Source organism: Onychostruthus taczanowskii, unplaced genomic scaffold (genome assembly GCF_017590055.1).
Source record: "Onychostruthus taczanowskii isolate IOZ18803 unplaced genomic scaffold, ASM1759005v1 scaffold6, whole genome shotgun sequence".
Classification (NCBI taxonomy): Eukaryota; Metazoa; Chordata; class Aves; order Passeriformes; family Passeridae; genus Onychostruthus; species Onychostruthus taczanowskii.
In genome coordinates, this window is record NW_024503679.1 from 10,185,614 (window position 1) to 10,205,593 (window position 19,980).

General features: G+C 44.3%; 1 pseudogene; it reads right to left on the bottom strand.

Annotated features, from left to right (window-relative positions):
* Positions 1-3,513: 3,513 nt before the first annotated feature.
* LOC121343355 overlaps positions 3,514-19,980 on the bottom strand; it is a 42,452-nt pseudogene continuing 25,985 nt past the window's right edge.

Here is a 19,980-nt window from a genome sequence, read left to right on the forward strand (position 1 = left end):
CTTGGGTGAGAAAAGCTTTTATATCTAGCCATTAAAAGCTGCCTGGCAATGGCAAGTGGGACTCATATCCTTGGATCTGGCAAGGCAGACTCTCTGAAATTATTCCCAGCTGCTGAACCTTTCCAAAAAGTGAACAATAGTAGCAGACAATGCTAAAAGTAGATGCAGGAAACCATTAGTCCTCAGCTGGCTGCTACCACAGGTGTCAGCAGCGATGCTGTACTAGAAAGCACACTGCAGAGAGGAATCCCTCTGCACCGCCCTTCCCACGGGTGTGATGCTGGAGGCAACACACTGAGGACAATTCTGAGAACAAAACGGTGAAGAAATGCTCTGAGGAAGCTGGATCCTCACAGGTATCGTGGTGGGGTCACACAGACACCCTGAATCTGAAGGGTCAGAGCAGAGCTTTCCGGGGTCATTCAGAAACACACACCATGACTCTCCCCCTTGCATAACTCGGCACCAACCACCCAAACCTGGCAACAATTTTTTTTAAAGTTACTCCCAATACTGGGTGCTTAGAAATGCTTTTTAAGATTGGCTTGACACTCTTTGGAGGATGCACCTTCAGCATCTGCTGGAGACAGCTCCTTTCAGTATGTCAAGCAGGGCATAATGGGATCATTCACAAACCACTAAAAATGAGGCAAGGACTGGAAAAAAAGCAGCAGCTACCTGATCTCTCCTGAAAAAGATGTTAAACAGGGGCAGCAAACCATGTGGCTTTTGTTGCTGCTACTGCCCGGTGAAAGAGACCATGGGGGTAAAGTGGGAATCCAGCACCATCCCCAGAGAACAGGGAAAGCTCACAGGGAAAAGGAGCCTTTCAGCCTGATGGGGAGTGAACTCCCAGCAGACACCGAAGTGCTCCAGGGGCCCCTCTGCAAGGAAGATGCACTCAGAGACCCTGAGGGGTCAGTGCCAGGGCCATGGTGCACCATGCCCAGACCCTCCCACGGCCACCGCCGATGCTGATGTTGCAGCAGTTTGCTAGCGAGGCTGAAGCCTTGCTGCATCTTTCCTCATGCATATGCAGGGAGGCCAACATCGATTTGGAAGCTGATCCTGAGAGAGGAAGGAGCTGTTGAATTAACGCCTCTGCTCCCTTCTTGCTGACGCTGCACGGGTCGCCCTGCTCATGGAATTCTGCATTTTAGCCCCGGCTGGGAAGATGGATTTGAGGTGCATGTTTGCTTTCCTGACCTGAGAACATGCCAGCCCTTGCTACAGTGACATACAGAGGGGATTTTCACACACCCAGCCACAGGCACAGATGAAGCCTTCAGAAAATAAACACACGAATTTCTGGGGATTGCTAATGGAAATGCTGTTCAGTCCCAGCGCATGGCAGAGCATAGCTGCCTCTGCTCCACATCTTTTCCTTGTGCTTGCCACCCACACATCAGCTGCTCGTTTTTACTAGCAAGCGGAGGAGGATTAAACTCAGGAACAGACTTTAATTCTCAATGAATCAATACTGGAGTCAAAAGCAACATTCTGACTGTTTTCCCAGTGAACCTTGGTTTCTTATAAATTTATCTAATAACTTTCCCAACAAGAAGGTTTTGCTCATATATTCTGTATAAACATCACTGCAAATTCCTTGGTTCCTGATGTCCATAAAAATAGATTCTGAATGAGGAGCAGGAGCTAGAGGAAATTTTTGCAATGAATAAATTAATGTAAAAGAAGGCGTTTGCTAATTTGTTGTAATATCGGCACACTATTTTGAGACAGAAATAAAAGGGGAAAAGTAGGGGTTTTAAAGCTATGCCTTTTTTAAGAATTTACTCTTCTCAGAGGCTTACAGACTTTGAAGAGGAGAGGAAGCAATTTTTGGCTCCGTTTAAACAAAATCATTTGCAATTCCCACCACTCCACCCATCCGAGGCTGACTGCCTCCCAATTTCACATGCTTTCGAAGTGCTCAGCATTTCACTGAATTAAACCCTCCTCCAGCACATGAAGTTTTCAAAGCACCAAAGGAGAGGGAAGCTGAGCCCCATTTGCTGAGGCTTAGGGTGACCTGACTCTGCTGTGCCAAGCTCGTGCTTCCAGGGGATGCCAGAGCCACTGCAGAAATGCTCTGGGGATGACCAGAATGGCCACACACCCTGAATGCACGGGATGTGCTGGACACACCTGGATTAGCTGCAAGTCCACGAGGACACTCTCAGCCCCTGGGGACTCCAGCACACGGGTGGATATCATCAGGAAATCCCAGGAGGAATAGGGCAGCCTCCTTCCAACACAACACCCATGCAGCACTTACCCCACAGCTTCATTCACACGGGCTCCTGGTGAGTGCCAAGTTAGCAGCAGCCTCTGAAAACATCCCCTTGACTGTCCCAGCAGTCCCTGGAGGAACAGTACCCTCTGCAGAGCGTCCTGGTTAGAGGGCTCTTTTCCCTCCCAAGGTACGGAAAGTGAGTGCTGTGGCTGAAGAGGGATCACAGCATCCTGAATCCTCTTCAAACTGCTGCTTTTAACTACCCAAATAACTGCATCAGGATGTAAATATTTTTCTTTTTGCTTTTGTGGTACTTCACTGTTTGCATCTGGCTCGCCACGACTCCACGCCTTCCTCTCCAGGACATTTGCCATTTGCTCTCCTTCTGGGGCGGGAGGAGGAATAGAGATTTTTCAGAGGTTTAGGAACATTCCTCTCCTTCCTTCACCAGGCTCTTCCTTTGCCAATTGTTTAGTCTCAGCCTGGGGTTAGAGCTCTGCAAAGTTTTATTGGGATCCAGGGTCTGGACATGTCACAGATTATCAAATAAATCTCCAAGAAGCTAAAAGCTTGCTCTGTAAGTACTTGTTCCAGTGCTGGGCTTATGCTTACAAGCCAAAAACATCTTGCTTTTTTCCCCCTGTACAGCATCAGAAATCACAACAATTAGGTATTAATAGGAGAGCCAAAGGACTTCAGGGATCTCCCTAGAGGGTCAGCTCCAGCTGCTCAGGCTATTGTACCATTCTCATCCCCATGATGTCCCTTGCATCATGATTTATCTTACCTTTACTGAGCAGCATCACTGATTTCTTCACACTTTCTGGCAAGCTAGGACCTCTTCCCCAGCCAAACCCAGCTCTCACCTCTCCCACCTGGTATGGGGATGGAGCCACAGTTTCCTTTTCTGCCTGTAAACCTTCTGGGTGTCCTCTCAGCCCACATCCAAGGAGCATGGCAGAATGGGTGTGGTGGAGGCAAGTGTCCCATCCAAGGCATTCATTCTCCACTCAGAGGCACAAGTCAGCTGCTCTGGTGTGGATGCCAGAGCAACTCACTCACCAGGGAGCAGCAGTCTGGCCAACAAAACACTGACCTTTCCCTGTAGCAACTTGTTTGGCCATTTCTGAGAATGCCAAAGAAACAACAGGACATCAGTTACACAACCTTCACCCACCTGCTTGAACAGCCCACATTGTTCAGTGACAGGGATGGTCTGAAATCACCTGTCCCTTCACTGTTGTCACCAAGTAGCACCGTGTTCAAACCCAAGTGACTCATCATTTCAGGGTCACTTTGTGCATAGCTGCAGTCAGTGAAGTCACCAGTTTTTTCTCACTTTGCGTATAAATCTCTATTTTTGCCTTTACTTCAAACAGCTGCAGCATAAACATAAAGCAAAGAGAATTAGCCAATAATACTGACAATATTTCAGTCCTCAATGGGAGCCAAGAGTCAACACAAGCATTGCCTGAAAGGAACACAAGACTTCACCCTAAGCAGCACATACTTTATGCTGGGTTTTATTTCTGTAGGTCCTTAATTAAGTGTTCACATCAGTTAGACAAACATCATTTGACCAGTCATTAGCTTCAGACAAAACACATTTATAACTCTTTGTTGTGCTGTGTGCTCAGTTTGATTAGAAGACATTGTCATGAGATCACTGCACACTGACCAAGCAGAGGTTGCTGAGTTCACCTAAGATGCCACAGCAGATGGACACCTTTTTTAAAAAGCAGACATTAATGGGTAAAAGCAGGAATAAAGGGAGAATTGCCTGCCTTTGCTTAAGTTCATGTTTCCCTGGAATTGCTAAATTTCCACACCAAATTTCATTTATAGTCCCACCGTTACCACAGAGCAGATCTTGCCTTTAGAACTTACCTTTTGATACCAAATCACAAATATGTTGAAACACTTCCCCTGGGGAGGGGCAGCCCACAGAGTGCTCCTGTTCTGCTCTGTAAGGCACTGATTGAAAAATAAAGCTCCACCACAGAGGGTAAGGTGAGAATATATTTATTGGTTATAAAATATACAAGTGAACTCCATCGGTTTGGTACAATCTTGTAAGAACAGCAGGTTTTGGTGCTGCTGGGCTCTGCCTGGCTGGTGCTCCCCAGCAGTGCCCCAGGGCACCCAGCCTTTGCAGAGATGTGCTCCAAGCAGGTCTGAGAAAAAGCAAATTTTAGTGGCTCAACAGTATTATCAGGACACTGATATTCTTTCAGCTTCAAGGGAACATAATGCTGAAGAGAAGCAGCTTTCTTAGAATGATTAAAGACTTTAATCCACGATGGTTTGGCTTGTCCTTTATAGCCAAGCCTGGCAAAACTCCCTGAAAAACAGACACAAGAAGAGAAGTGACCCTCTGGGTGTGGCAGTTCACTTACCAGCAGCACAGCTTGGGATCCCTCCACACACCATGGACATTTCTTAGCCCTTCTTTTATTTCTTGAATTAAAATTACAGAACATACAGGAGAGAGAAGGTGGATGGAAGTGGGAGTGAGCCTCACTGAAACTGTAAAGTTGCTGCCTCGTGGATCTGCTGGTATTTCAATGAGCTAAGCCAGGTGCCCAGATGTCAGTTAGCAGGAGTATTGTTTTACTCTTTATTTTTAAATAATACTGGTACTTTTTCTTGTTTAACTACCTGAATATGGTTAGACACTTTGAATCCTTCTTTTATTAGTTTACATCTGTTTCATCCTGTTATGCCTTTACTATCCCTCTTGTCAACTGTGCTCTGGTCCTCTGTCCCAAAGTACAAAGGCATTATGTATTCTTCCATTTTAATAATAATGTCTTGTGTTTATATTATGTTTTTCATTGCAAAGACTCCCAAGGCTATTTGCAGCTGGCTGGATCGAGACTATTCCTGTAAACACTTCTAATTTAAATAAGGTTTTGCAAAACCAGGAAACAAGACCCTAAGTCCTGATCCCGCTGGAGTCAAGAGGATTGGGGGTTTTTTGCATTATCCTTGGCAGAAGCAGCGTGTGCTAGGGAGAAATGCTCCAGCCTGCCCTGAAATGCAGCCCCCCCAGCACGGAGCAGTCCTGGAGCTGTGGAGTCAAATAGTCCAAATACCTGAACCAGCAGGGGGAAGCTCGTGGAGCAGAACATGATTCCCCAGACTGGAAATCAGGGCAGGCACACGGGTGAGCACCCTTGCCCCTAGGAAAGGCAAAGCAGGGGCAGCTTGTGATCAGCCAGCAGCAGCCCAGTGCCACTGCCAGTCACCAGCATGGCACCAGCATGGCAGGGACAGGACAAGACCCAGCCTGAGTGTCCCCAGGGTGGTGCTGGCCCTGCCTGCTGCTTTTTGTGCCCCTGGAGGCAGTCAGGGCAGGAAGCTGAACCAAGCACACAAAACAGCCAAGAGGATGGCACAGGTGGTCCAGGGAACGAATTTTGGCAAAACAAACAAGAAAAAAAGATTCCTTTTTAATAAAAAAATTCCTTTCAAAAGTATTCAGGGCTTTGATGAAAGAATGAAACAATAAAGTTTCAGGATAAAAACAAAAAAAGAAAACCTCAAACTTTTGCTTTTCAAAGGATGAAAGAAGAAGCAGCTTCTCAGGAATCAAACATGCACTGAAATGAAATCCCTGCCTCTGTTGTCCTCCCCTGGCATGGTCATAGCAATGAGCTTTGAAATTTCAACCAGAAATTGATATGAATTTCAGTAAAGCAGTGGGGAAAATGTCCCCAGTCCCCTGCAACCCACTCTCCCTCCTCCATCCCAAAAAATAACAAGCTGGAAGTACATTCAATTTTCCATCTGATCTCCATGTGAGGGCCTGAAATCTGCATCAAGTTAGGTGGCTTTTTCTTGATTTCCTTATCACTCACATTATTCATCCAAACCTGGACTCAATAGCCTCTAGTTTCCAGCAAAAAACCCAGCATGGATTTTCTGGACCAATGATACCAATGGATTTCTTGCAGCAATACAAGGAAAAATTATAATAAGGACTCTCCCAAACTGCTGATTTCACCATCCTTCTATCTAAAACAATAAATAGCTCTTATTTCACTGCAGACTATACTTTTTCATCAGCTTTTCAGGTTATGATTGTTTTTCATGCAACTTCTCACTGGCAAAGTGGAGTCAAAATCCTGAAATAACTCCCCTCTTTCTCACCATCCATAGGCCAAGAGGTTTGCACTGGGTTTCACTGGCATATTGTGGTGGGAAGTATATTGATAAGCACTGTATATCTGCATGTACATTTTTGGATGGGATACACACCACTAATTCTTCTGTGCTTTCCAACCTAATTAAAAGCTAAAGAAACATGAAAAGCAATAAAAAGCCAAAGAAACATGATTGAATAAATACATTTACCTCCCTTGTGGAAGATAATAGACTTTGCTGAACCTAACCTGACAAAAACTGACATTTCAGACATGCCCAGCATGTCTGTGGTATTTCTAGAACATACAAGGACAAGTGATCTGAAAAGAAGAACAGTAATTACTGCATGATTGCAAAATATTCCTTCATTAAGGATCTTCAAGACCTTTAATCTCCAATACAGAAAAGTATGTATTAGCATGCTTAACTTTAAGAACACCTAAATCCCCTTAATTTCAATCCCATGTAAGCTCTCCCAGATTTAAGCCTCCATTTAAATGGTCCTGGATTAAACCTGTGCTTCACATGGAATCAAAGCAAGCCCAAATGACTGTGGGTGCATTCCTCCCTTATGGGAGTGCTGAGACTCTGAAACCATCTACATCCTGGCCCTGATTCTCAATCAATCTTCAACCTGCCTTTGGTTGTCCTTTCAGCCCCCAGTGAGTTGTGCCTGCAGGGAATTGCAGGCACAAGTGGTCACATTTAGCTGAATGCCTCACTGCAAAATCTCACCAGGAAAACAAACTGAATGTACAGACATTGGTGGATATATGTCCCTTCATGCACATCTGATACATGCACACACTCATGTGCAGAAATGCAGATGTAATAACTCAGGAGCGTTCAAATCTTTGGCCATGAACTGTCAGAAATGCCTTGGACTGAAAATCTGTTTTCTGGCTACTTGACCTGCTCCTGCCAGCAGCCAAGAATATATCTATCCATCTCTGGTGTTCCACGTTTATGTGGCAACACGTAAAACCACAAGGAATGTGGGACAGACACAAACAGAGATGGTCCAGGCCATTGCCAGGACCCACGCAAGGCAGGAGAGCCAGCAGGCAGGCAGGACTAGTCACTGGCTCACCCAAGAAAAGTCCCACTGGAAAATCTGGCACACCTATGGTTTTCATCTGTCACAAGAGGCAAAAACAATCGGTAAGAATAAACAGAAATGGACTTGTTTCCAAAATGGAAAACTGAATCACCGGCTGCCAGGAAGTGGCTGGGCATGGGGATGGTGCATGGGATTGCAAGTGTCACTGCAAGGACTTTATCTCTCCATGCTGGAAAATGGCTGGCTTATTTAGAAGACATTGCCAGTTTTCTAAAAAACCTGTTTCTGTCTGCTCTGATCTGTACAATCCTGGGAGAGAAATGCTGCTCCTCTTGTCTGGCTGATGCTTGGGATTTGTACATTTTAATTTGTGTCAGATTTCTTCAGAGCACAGGTTTGGTTATGAAATGACATCATTTTCCTTTCTTTGTCTGTCAGCCACAGGTTGCTACACGAAGTGGAATCTCAGCAGTTTTGTTACCTCTCTTTTATGGATTGAACATACTCAGTTACTGCAGGGGCAGGATTTTCACTGGTAACTGTGTCAAAGTGCTGCCTGCCATGAATGCTCCTGAGCATGCATCCAGCACCAGGAAGAATATCCCAGAGCTGGTGAACAGGAGCACTGTGCCACTTACCTGCAATGAGAAAAGAGAGGTAGGTTATATGGGGGCAGGCTGAGGAGCCTTAGACTATGATCCTGCTCCTCCATAAGGGAGTTACAAGCAAGGAAAAGATCTACATTTTAAAAATACCTATAATTTTAAATGTATCATTGGTATGGATGAAGTGGCATCATTGATTGTTGGTCAGTGGAAGGAGGAAGCAAAACCCCTTCTCAAAGGGATACAAAACCATGAGCAATGAGGTCATCAGCATCTTCTGTGGATTAGTGAGACACATGTAGGAAGCCAAGAATCCTGAGAGTAAAATGCTTAGTTCAGCCTTAATACAGTTTCCTTTCATGTGGGGAAAATTACTGTCACTGGGCAAAGCAGATTTGCCCACGGAGCAAGGGAGAGGTGCTGAGACAGCAGATGGGGGAATAGAAATTACACATGCTTTTTTTTTGTTGTTTTCCCTGAAAATGTAAATATCCAAACCAAACTAATCCTTCTTGGAAGGCCTGTCCCAGTGCCTCGAAGTTGTAGCAGAAATAGCTCTTGCTCTTCTCCTTTCCTACAGCAAGAACTCCTTCCCCAGGTTACACATCTCAAGATCTGCCATGGTTTTTACTTTTAGACAGCCAAAAGCTCTCTGAGAAGCCTGGCAGTGGTGCATCCTCCCAACATCTTGGGGACAGCCCATCCTGAGAGAACAGAACCTCTACCAAGGAGAGCAACAGCACAGCCAGGTCAGGCTGTCAGAGCACTGAACCCAGGATACACAAGACTGCAGTGTACAGTTTTCCAAAGTCTGCAGGCACCAGGAAGTTCACATCCCATCAATCTGAAACATGCATGTCTGCAGGGAATATAAGGACAGACTAAATGTGGGAGCCAAGTGTTAAAAAGTGACTTCTGCAAGATGTCAGAGGATGCTGAATGCAATATGGGGTCAAGGGTAAGGGAAACGTCAATGTCCAGGCCATGGGTGGGCAAAAGGGAGTGAGAAACAGCAAACACAGACAAAATCTTTTGCCTGTCCTGGCTGTCTGACCATTCTAAGTGTGGGAGGTGTGTGAAAGTCTGGATGCAAGCCCAGCAGAGAGCAACCGCCCCAGCAAACAGACCTACAGGTGAGCCACTGCACGGGGCAGCTGTGGTGTGTGTCCTGTGCTGTCCTGTCCCATCTGCACACTGCAGACCCCTGGAGGAGCCAGCACACAGCCCCTGGCACCTGGGGCAGGGCACACCACAGCCAGCTCACTCAGCCTTTGGGGAAGCTTGGAGCAGAAATTTAAAACATCTCCGACTTTTTCATTTCAGCAAAACAAGAACAAAACACGTCCTTCTTCATTTTCCAAATGTTCTGTGCCTTTCAAGATTTAGGGTAAGAATCCCTCTTTAGCACTAATCTTTACAATTTGCATATACCAGCCTTTACCTCAGCTAGAACTACATGTGTTGCAATAAAAACTTCCTTAGAAAAACAACACTTTGCATTAAAGCCTTAGAAAAGACAAAGAAGCTTTGAGGATTCCACACCTGTCCCACGAGTGCTGCACACACAGGTGTCTGTGCTTCACCACGGGGAGGATGCTGCCTCACTAACACCTGCTTGCTAATGGCTTTGAATAAATTTTTGACTAGCAAGAAACCTTGGCTGCTCATATTCCTTGAGGATGCTGTACCAGCTTTGCTTGGCATTTGTTGCTGTTAATTATAATTCAGTAGCACGCAGGCGTGTAAGCCTTGGCAGTGTCCTTGCAAGAATTATTTCAGCCACCCTTCTCTGTCTAGACAGATATATAAGGCATGTGCAGGGACAATCTGACAGTTCCAAACCTCTTTAGTAGTGAAATATAGTTATTTTTATCTTTTAGTGCAATGCCAGCAGAGAAAATCAGAAAAACAAACTTGTTTTTTCCCCCACATCCTTTGTAAACAATGGCTTCCAGTTTGCTTTTTCCTCCTCTTCCTCTACATTAGAGCAGTGGTGTTAATTCTTCTTCTGAGGTGATAAAAGGCCTTTTTTTCCCTCTAAGAGCTCAAATCCTCATCTGAATAGAATACAGCTCCCAGTGACTTTAACTGAGTTAATTGTAAGGGAGAACAATGTACTTGCCCCTTCCAAGGGAACTTCCCATTTCCTTCTGCCAAGGCTCAGCAAGATTCTGCAGTAACTTTCCTTGGAGATAAAGTTTCCCCTATTTAACCACTACTTCAAATGCAGAAAAACACAAAATACCTTAATGAATTCAGATGTAAAGTGGTTTTGTATGCCTGCCCTGCCAAGAGACTGGATCTGGATCCTTATGTACTCAACTTAGGGTGTGCTGGTGAAACCACACTGGGTATCAATGCCCAGATATACATGATCCCAAAAGTAAAAATCCTTTACTCAAATTGTGATCCTGATTCACGTTTAAGTGTCCATTATCAGTATTTATAACAGGGTTCTTCCAGTTTGAGGGATCCTCTGATAAACACCCTGGCTTGAAGTAAGTTGAGCATGGATTCCACACATTTTGCCTGGCTATAAAGTCAAGTGCAGATCTGTACGAGCCTGAGACAGTTCTGCAGGATTTGGAGTGGGGTGAATTTACAGCAAACGAGCAGAAAAGCTGCCTTCTAGTTTTTCAGTTATTCCTGTTAATCAGAATGACTTCTTGGTTTGAAACACAGCAGCAATGTCTTTGGAAATCAAAGCTCATCCAAAACAAGCCCTTCCAAGAGTCCTTTGGTTCTGGTTTAAAGAAATGAGGGGGAGAGGTGCCATGAATGTGCACCCACATGCCTGCCCCCGGGCATGGTGACATCCCACCAGAGAAGGAGCAGAGCTGTGCTCTGCTGCTGTGCAGAGGGACACAGGTCTGCTTGGAGCTACCAGCAGCAGCTCAGCCCAAAGCATGCATGACAGAAGCTCCAAGGCAGCCAGGGCTTCTGGCCTTTGGAGTTCATTTTTATTTCTAACCGTTCCAAGTACGCGTTCAATCCTGTCCATTCTGCAATTCAGGCTGAGGAAATTATATAAACAGCTCAGTTCAGCTCCAGGATCAAAAAGATACATGAGCTTTACAGGGATTCTTCCTCCTATCTCTTTTAAAACTAAATATTTGTTTCTATTTGTCTGGAAGAGAGAGAATGAGTAAGCTTGGTTCCTTTCCAAGGATCCAACATGTGGGGTTAAAAAAAGAAGGGGAAACATCCCACTCATTATGAAATAGTCTAAAAAACAACAACAGGAAAAGAAAAAAGCCAATCCCATAACTTCTGGACTCTGAAAGGCTAAAAAAATAACTGCTGAACTAAAGAGAGAACCAAAGTGCTGATACTGCCAGAATTCAGTCAGGTTAGACCCATCAGTCTGCATGTGCCAGCTCCAGATGGCTGCTGGCAGCTCACAGCTCTTCCCCCACAGACCCACACGTGTCACCATTTTTCCTGCTATTTAGTAGCAAACAACATGTTTACAGAATTTGGGCAACCTTTTTTTTTTTTCTTAAAAAAAAAAAAAAGGAGGATTAATTACCAAATTTGTGTTTCACAATTCCTGTGATGAGAGAGACCTGGCCATCATCAAGGAGCCTGGTTAGCAGGGAAGGCATTCCGGGATTCGATTGCTCATGTGTTATGGCTGAATGAGTAAATATATCCCATCTTATTTTCAAATCTGGCATGTGTGGATTGATTCCTGAAGTAGCTGCTTAGTCAGGTGAAGCATCATGGGACTCATGGTTAAACCACAAAACACTTTTTTCCTGCCTAACTATTTTAGCTGACTGAGAAACACAGTTTCATAATATGTTTTTTTAACCAAAGGTGTCCTCAAGTCTCACAAAGCCACTGCAAGAGTTTCAGGAGTCTTCATGCCTCCAAAATAAGAGATGTGCTTCGGTGCTCACCTTTTTTCACAAAATCTGATTTTTAGAATGGGATTATTTTAGAAATCTCTTTTTGTGGGCATATGAAGAGATTGAAGCTTCACAAACTGTCTTAGTGTTGGTGTTTCTCATGGCCCTTTGGGGTACAATGGGTTTAAACAAATATTTACCCCATGCCCACACCTGCTGCAATCGAAGCAGCAGGGATGCACGAGGAGCCCAGCCCAGCCTGGAATCAGCCCTTTTCTGAGCAGCACTGCCAGCCTCAGCTCAGGTACAGACACAGACACAGGTACTCCAGCCTGGAAACCCTTTTTGGCCTGAAATCAGGGAGGAGAGCATGCAAGGCAGACAGACCTGAATTTTAGCTGTGAGAAAGAGAAAGGAGGTGCTGGGGTAAGAAAAAGACCCTGAGGGCTTGCTGCCCACCCCGGGCACAGCAGGGATCACCCCGGGGCTCTGCTGGGTGGGAGAGGCACTCACCAGTTCCATGTGCTGGACACTGGGACACCTGCCACCACCTGGGAAACAGCTTCCCTGGGATGGCAGAGGTGACACACAGCCAGTCTCCTCTGTGGCAAAAAGGGCAGGCAGGGGCAAAGGGAAAAAATGCACTTAAGGGCTTGAGTACAGGAGAGATGGTCTGCAGCCAAGAGTACAGACTTCAGGGGAAAACAAAGAAATGTCCTTTGAGGTTCTCTTTCTGCTCTAAAAAAAAAAACACAACAAATCCTCAAAGCCAAAGAAAATCAGATTTTTTTTTTGCTTTGTCTGGAAACAACGGCTGCTTATTACAGAGGTCTGATCCAGGGACCCCGGCTGACCTCTGAGAACTTTGAGTCAGGTGCCAGGATGGTTTAAACCCAGGGATTTTCTCTTCCTTGCCCTGTAGGGCTGAGGTACAAGCAGTCACATACCCACTCTGTCTCCTGAGGCAGCCAGCTCACCCCGAGCTGCTGCAGGAGGGGGAACCAGCATCCAGCAGACATTTCACCAGGGGCACAGATTCAGGAATTAGAAAGTAATCTCCAACTTGAACCAGAGCCACAGTCTAAAGAGACCTGCTTCCTCCACTTTACAGTGAAGTTTATTATTATGGTTTCCATTTTCTCCCTGGCTGTTTCTTCAGTGTCAGTTTAGAATAACTAAGGATAAAGTTAAATCATCTTTTAACTCCTGTTTCCCCAAATTTCAGCTTACACATTTACAAAATAATTGTCCCTATGTCTTTCCTTCATCCTGTAATCCCTGTTTCCACCCTCTTTCAGAGAAAAAAAGGCTCCAAACTAGAAACCTTTGGTACAAGCCTCAGAGCCAAAGCTGCAGACACAGAACAATTCTTATATTGATAGAAAGGATCTCCCACAGAAGACCCCAGCACCCATTCCTGTCTGTGAGAGGCACTTGTGCTGTGCAATGCAGAAAGCCACGTGAAGTTTACATTTGAAAAGAAAAACTAAACACCAAGATAATTACCTTTTTGGGGTTTTTTCTCCTTTCTCCCCTCTTAAGTGGCTCAGCATGTAACACCAAGATGCCTGAACTATGGTTTGTTTTCCTTGTGTCACCAAAACCTTCCAGGATTTACATGTGTTCTTTGAAATACCTGCATTCCTGGTAAAAATGGAAAATATAAATTTGCCTCAGAGAAAGGAAGCACCACCTTCATCACCTGCCTCTCTGCATTCTACAAAGCTCAGGAAGTCAGAGTTTTTCCAAAGGATTCCCTGAAGTGACCCACCACCCATCCCTGCCTGCAGAGGATAAATGAAGGGAAGCCAGTTCATTGTGGTGAAATCAGGGGTCTGCCTGCCTGGACCTTTACTCTGCTTCACACATGGACAGCAGTAAAGGAAAGCTGTTTCAGCCTTTTTCTGGTTTTTTCATCAAAACAAAACAAAGCTATCTACAGGATGGAAGAGGGGACAGGCTGTCCTAAAATAATAAATCAAAGCCTCACAAAGACCCATCAGCTTAAGCCAGATACTGCCCTCTAGGTTTTAACCAGCTCCAGCTGTGTCATAACACAGCACAGCTCAAAAACAGATATATTTTCAGAGGATCTGGCCTCCAACTAGAGGAAATGAAAGAAATGCACCAGAGCCATATTCATGGAATATTTTTAGGATGGAGTCCCAGGACATTTGGCTGTTTCATAAGGGTGATTTGCATTGCCTTAGCACATTTCAACCCCTGAAGTCACTGTCACAAAAAGAGCTTGTCACTCCCCCAGATGCTGGGAACCAGCTTTGGTGCTGTACTACACTGACTGCCACCTCACTGAAGAATGAGAAAGGCATTAGGAAAAGAAACTAGAGGGTGAAAGAATTTTTTAAAAATTTAAAAACCACAACTGTGACCATCTTGAGTTGCCAGGTCATTTGGGAATAGGAGTGTGACAGTCCAGGGTGACATGAGCAGGCTGAATAAAGCAATGAAATCAATTGCACCAGGATTGAAAAGATCAAATGAAAAGCACCTGCTTTGGAGTTTGTGGAGGAAGAGAAGGAAATAACTGCTTTCCCACCAAAAAGGGCTTGGGAAGAGCTGTGAGAAGCAAAGGTATTAGAATTTATCCTCTATGTAAATACTGGAAAGATTAAGGGGGTTATTTTCTCTTTAAATTAGTGGTATTTAACAGTTTCCTATTTAGTCCTCCACTTCAGTTCTGTTTCTTAAGCTTGTACAGAACCCACTGCAAACCCTCCAAAAGAGCTGTTTGTGTGTGTGGCGGAGCTGGGCTGCAGCTCCTCCAGGAGAGGCGAAGGAAGAGACGCAGGAGGGTTCCTGCAGCAGCTCCGCTGGGATCCTGTGCTCCAGCCGCTGCCAAAACCGGGGGACAGATGCTGCTCAGGAGAGCAGCAGCAATCAGGCACGGCGTGTCTGGGGCATGGAGCTCAAAGTAAAACGGAGGTGTGTGTATCTTCCTCAGCACTGGCAAGAAATGGAAACACTGAATTCATGGGAGATCCCAAACTACAAATTCAAAGTAATTTCAGAGCCCTACTTGAAGGAACGTACATAACTTTAGATGCTTTTGTGCTTAAAAACCAGCACAAACAAAGGAGACAAACAGACTTAAAACACAAGGGATGGAAGTCAGGCTTGATAAATAAAATGCCAGTGGAGCAAGACAGAGGACAACTTTTTTGTCTTCTACTTTCATTCTTATGCGTTTCTTAGAAGAAAAACAAATTAAAATATTTTTAGGTAGAAAGTCTAACTTTCCAGTTTAAATAAAAGTCATGCTAATATGTGTAGAAAACTAACTTGAGCTATTTAAGGTATTTGCACCCCAAAACTAAGTAATTGTGTTCACAACCTTTTCTAGTGAAAAGGTTAATTTCATTTTATAGATAAGGAACATTCTTCTTTCTTTTTTTCATTCATGTTCCTAATCAGGTCAACATTTTTTTATGTTTTTACCAAAAAATTTGGTCTTTGAAGCAGGAAAGCTTAATATACACTCACAAAAAGTCAGTGTTTAGTGGGTCCCAACTGTTTCAAATATTACTTCGAAAATTTTTGAGGATCTGCTGACACCAGACTGTACAAAACCTGACATTTCTGCCCCTCTGTTACTGTCATTCAACAATCCCCAGAGTGCACTTCATGCATTTTTACCATTGTGTTTTTCCTGCTTGTTTTCTTTTGAAAATGGTTGGATGAAACAAAAAAACCCAAGAAGCCTTTGGGGTTTTTTTCACCAAGATATTGGCATTTGCAGTTCTGGCTCTTTCAGGTAAAGCAAAAACATCAGACAAAGTGTTAAAAATGTTCTGCTTTGGCAGTGAGCAGGCTTCCAGGGATAAGCAAAAGCATTAAAAGGACAAGGGAAAGGCAAGAAAGCAAGCAAGAGGTTTCCTGTTCTTGAACATGTGGCAGATAGAGATCTGCACGTACACACATCCATACCTCATTTACAGCCCTCAGAACACTCCTCCAGCTCAACCCTGAACTCTCAGAAGCAAAGACACGCAGAGAAATGTGATCAAGCAGCAAAGGAGGGGAGACTTCCCTGAGTGGGGGGACATAAAGCGAGTCATGTAACTTGGAGATGGGATTTGGCTGGAATAAAGGTACAAAAAGTGCAGTCTGGGGCTCTGATTGCCTGGGAGAGGATGAATAACACTTGTTCAATATTATGAGCAACACACAATATTGGCTATGTCAGGTGCAGTGAGTCCTGGGCAAATGGATATCATCTAGTGCTGGGGTTTCTGGTGATCCTGGATGTCAGTCCTGGCTGTATTTTAGTAATGGGGAATGTAACCTCTACGTTGATGACTGTTTTTCTATAAAACAGCCCTACCATGTTTATTGACATGGTGTGTCACATAGCTGATGAACATGGAAGGGCACAGTCCAAATCCTGACCTCACTGATGAAAATCTGGGGTAAACTAACGAGGGAATGCCATAGAGCACAACTGAAAATTACATATTTTTTTCCTTGGGCTTGAAAAAACAAGAGAGTTCCATCTAGTGAGTCAGTCTCCCCCAACTGTTATTACTCCTATTTAAAAACAACCCCTCTGACATTTTGGTCAACATCTACGTGAGCTGAACTTTCAAAGGGAGTGAGAGAACTGGGAATTTCAAACTTTCCTGTTCATAATATGGGAACCAAGCAGAAATCCCCACATGCTGCTTTGGTAAGTTTGTCTCTTACAGATTAGAGTTTAAACTTCAAAGGACCATAAAAAACTCACAGCTCATATTTAGCCTCCAACCCATCCCAAGAATAAATCACAGGAGGTCAGTGCTTCTTGCTCTCACTCAGGATACAGCTGGTTTTTCTCTCACAAAATTTCTCCCAACAACTTGCCCAGCACTTGGCTGAATCTCCCCTGGCACAAACCTGCTTTCAGGACAGGTCACCTCGTCTTCAGTCAGCAGCCCTGGTGAGGAGAGAGGAGTGAGAGTTGCCCCGCATCTCCCTGGCGCTGGGAGGAGCAGAGGAGGGCTGCCAAGGGTGCTGCCCATGTCTCTGCCCCTTTTCCCAGCTCAAGCTGTTTTCCTCGAGACCCCATTCCCCACCAGCTGCCTGCAGCTGTCACTCACTCCTCATTTCTTAGATTTTGGCTTTTTTTAAAAAGTTTTCTGCCTTCAGCTCAAGCTCAAGTCAGGTGTGTTGGGATTTAAATGCCTTTCCTAAATACTGCTATTTAGGAAATGTCATTAAAAATTCAAAAGCATAAGCCATATCTTAATATAAATTAAATTTTTTTTTATTCACATATCCTTAGGCAAAAAGAATGCTTTTTGGTTTTGTGAAGCTCAACAAATTACAGGAGGGATCCTGCCCTGAGGTACAGATCCTCATGAAACCAAGGTCTGACTCAGACAGCATTTGGCTTGCAGACAAATGTATTCAAGCAAAAATAAGGACTTCCTGCATTTAAGCACAGTACATCATTTTATCATCTCTTTTCCCACCCTACATGTTTTCATGGAGGAATCACTTGCCAGTTGAGTTCCTATCTCTTTAATGTCTTCCCAAGTTCTCTATCACAGACTATTGTGTATTTTGTATTTTCCTGCTGCTGTGCCTTGGATGCACATCAGGTCACAATATACTCCCTCAAGACCCCCAAGCCCCACTCCCTGGGCCAGGAGAAAGGTAAAAGCAGGGAAAACCCCTCAGGTTTCATATGCCAAGCTGCAAAGTGACAAGCAGCCTGCTTTGCCACAGCCACCTGGGACTGTCTGATGCTCAGATTGCTCTAATTCCTGCTGTAATGTGATCATCTCTGGAAGGATGTGTCTCCTCAGAGTCACCTTGTTAATCCCAGCTGCAGAAGACAGCAAGGGAGCAGGAGAGGAGGGAAAACTTCAGGGTTTTAGGATGGCTTGGGCATGGCAATGCCAGCACAGGCTTCACCCAACTGCACTGAGTGGTGCAATCTGCAACCTGGTGTTCTGGCAGGTGCCCTAGCTTCTTTCCAATTATAAAAACAAATGTATATAAATCTTGTGGCTTTCATTCATGGGTTGATCTGTGGGTAGTTTAAGGGATTTAAATAGACAGGAGGGAATTCAAATAGATCTGCTGACTTCTGTGTTGTGTGGATGATTAACTCTGAATCACAGATGCTATCAGGAGGGGCAGGTTATGAAACCCAAGTAGCACTTTACTTTATTATTATTGGAAGTAGTGGTGGTGTTCCTTGTATTGCATCCAGATCTAGAGGATGGAGGGGTCAGAACTGGTGCAAGACCAAGATCAAGAAAGCATTCACAGCCTTAAATTGCGAGCTCCACTTTGAAATACTAATTATGCCTTCCTGAGCATTTATCAATCTGGGAAGCAAGAGGAAAAGCTAATCTGAAAATGAAACAATTTAGGAAATATCTCTAAAATATCTCTGGGCAAGACTGCAACAAGCACATTCTAGCCTTGTCTTGTTATCTTTGTTTTTCTCCAGACCTTATCACCACTAAGGAATTTAATCGCAAAAATGACAAGTAGCTGAAAGTATGAATCAGACTGGCATTGAATAATAAGCCATAGGAAAAGATCTACCTACACAACCTTGGCAAATACAAATATAATGAGTCCCCCAGAGTATGAGTGCAGACTTTGGCTGTGGAAGTTTCCCTGCACTGAAATCTCCATCTCTGGATGGTTGCAGCCCCCTGCAACCCAAGGTCAAAAAGGTCCAGGATTTTTAAAGAAAAGTTTAGACACAAGCTCATTCTGGGCTCTTGAATTTTCAGATAATTAAGATTGTTCTCTAGTGAACATGATAACAAGCCCCTGCACGGGTTTTCAGCCCATGAAACAGAGGAGTTGAGCAGTGAGCCCGTGCCCATCCCTGCACAAACACCACAGCAGGAGAAAGGCTGAACACATCCCTGGGCACTCACATGGGCATCTACCCTTCTGTTTGCTGTTGCCCTCCCCTCCCTGTTAGTTTTTTTGTTTTGTTTGGTTTGGTTGTTTTTGGTTTTGGGGTTTTTTTTTGTTTGTTTGTTTTTGGTTTTTTTATGAGAGTCTCATAAGGATCCAACTGCTTCATCAAGGCACCAAAGAACACTATACTCCTCACTGTCCAGCTCCAGGCACATTTCCCTGAATTCTCCCTGTCAAACCACAGCAGAGAGCCCCAACAAGGGAAAACCCTTCCCTCTGAGCCCCAGCAGACCACGTGTGAGGGTATTTCCCTGTTCTCATTAAAAGCAAGGAATGCTTCATCTAACTGCCACTGCTTTCAGGCTGCCTCAACAACATGACTTATTACACTATGCTTCAGATATGTGCTTTGAGGATATAATTCTTATCTTTAGATGTGCTGATAGCACAAAGAAGCCTGGCTGACTTACTGAACAGCCCTGTGCCTTTGATAATTGTATTTGCCTTTGCTTAGAAAATTTGCACAGGCACAATGCCTGGGTCATTAAATTGAAGGATTAAATTCCTGACTTTGATTACTGTATGAAATGCCAATCTTTGTACTGCTCTCCAGCACCCAAAAGAAGGCACTTACTAGCAACCAAATAATGTTTTCCCTCCTCTCCTCCAGGCTTACCAGCCTCTCGTCCATCTTGTAACAAGCCTGATGTTCTCTGTGGACCTTTGTGCTTCAGGCAATAATTTTGAGGAAAGACCTTAATAAGTCTTACAGATAATTCTCAATCATCTGTGAAGCAGAAAAAAATACCAACACCCCCCTCCCTAAAAAAAAAAAAACTACCTCAAAAACCTCACAGCCAACACTGCCCCTCAAAATAAAATAAAAAAAAATAAAAATCCAACCAAAAAAAAAAAATCAACCAACCAAACAAAAGGAAAGGAAAAATACAAACAGTTTGGAGAGGGTGAAGTCATGGAAACCACTCCAACAAAAAGACAAAACCCATGGAGAAGGGATCTGAGAGTACATAAAGGTTTTGCACACATTTTTTCTTCCCTGAAAGAAACCCTCAGCAGATCTGGGATGATTCTGGAGAACACTTCATTGCTGGGCATTAAAATTCCAGCCTGTGCTCTCCTGTTCACTTGCCAAAACGTTCAGAGTTACTTGTCCTACACCACCCCTTTCCAGAAGCACCA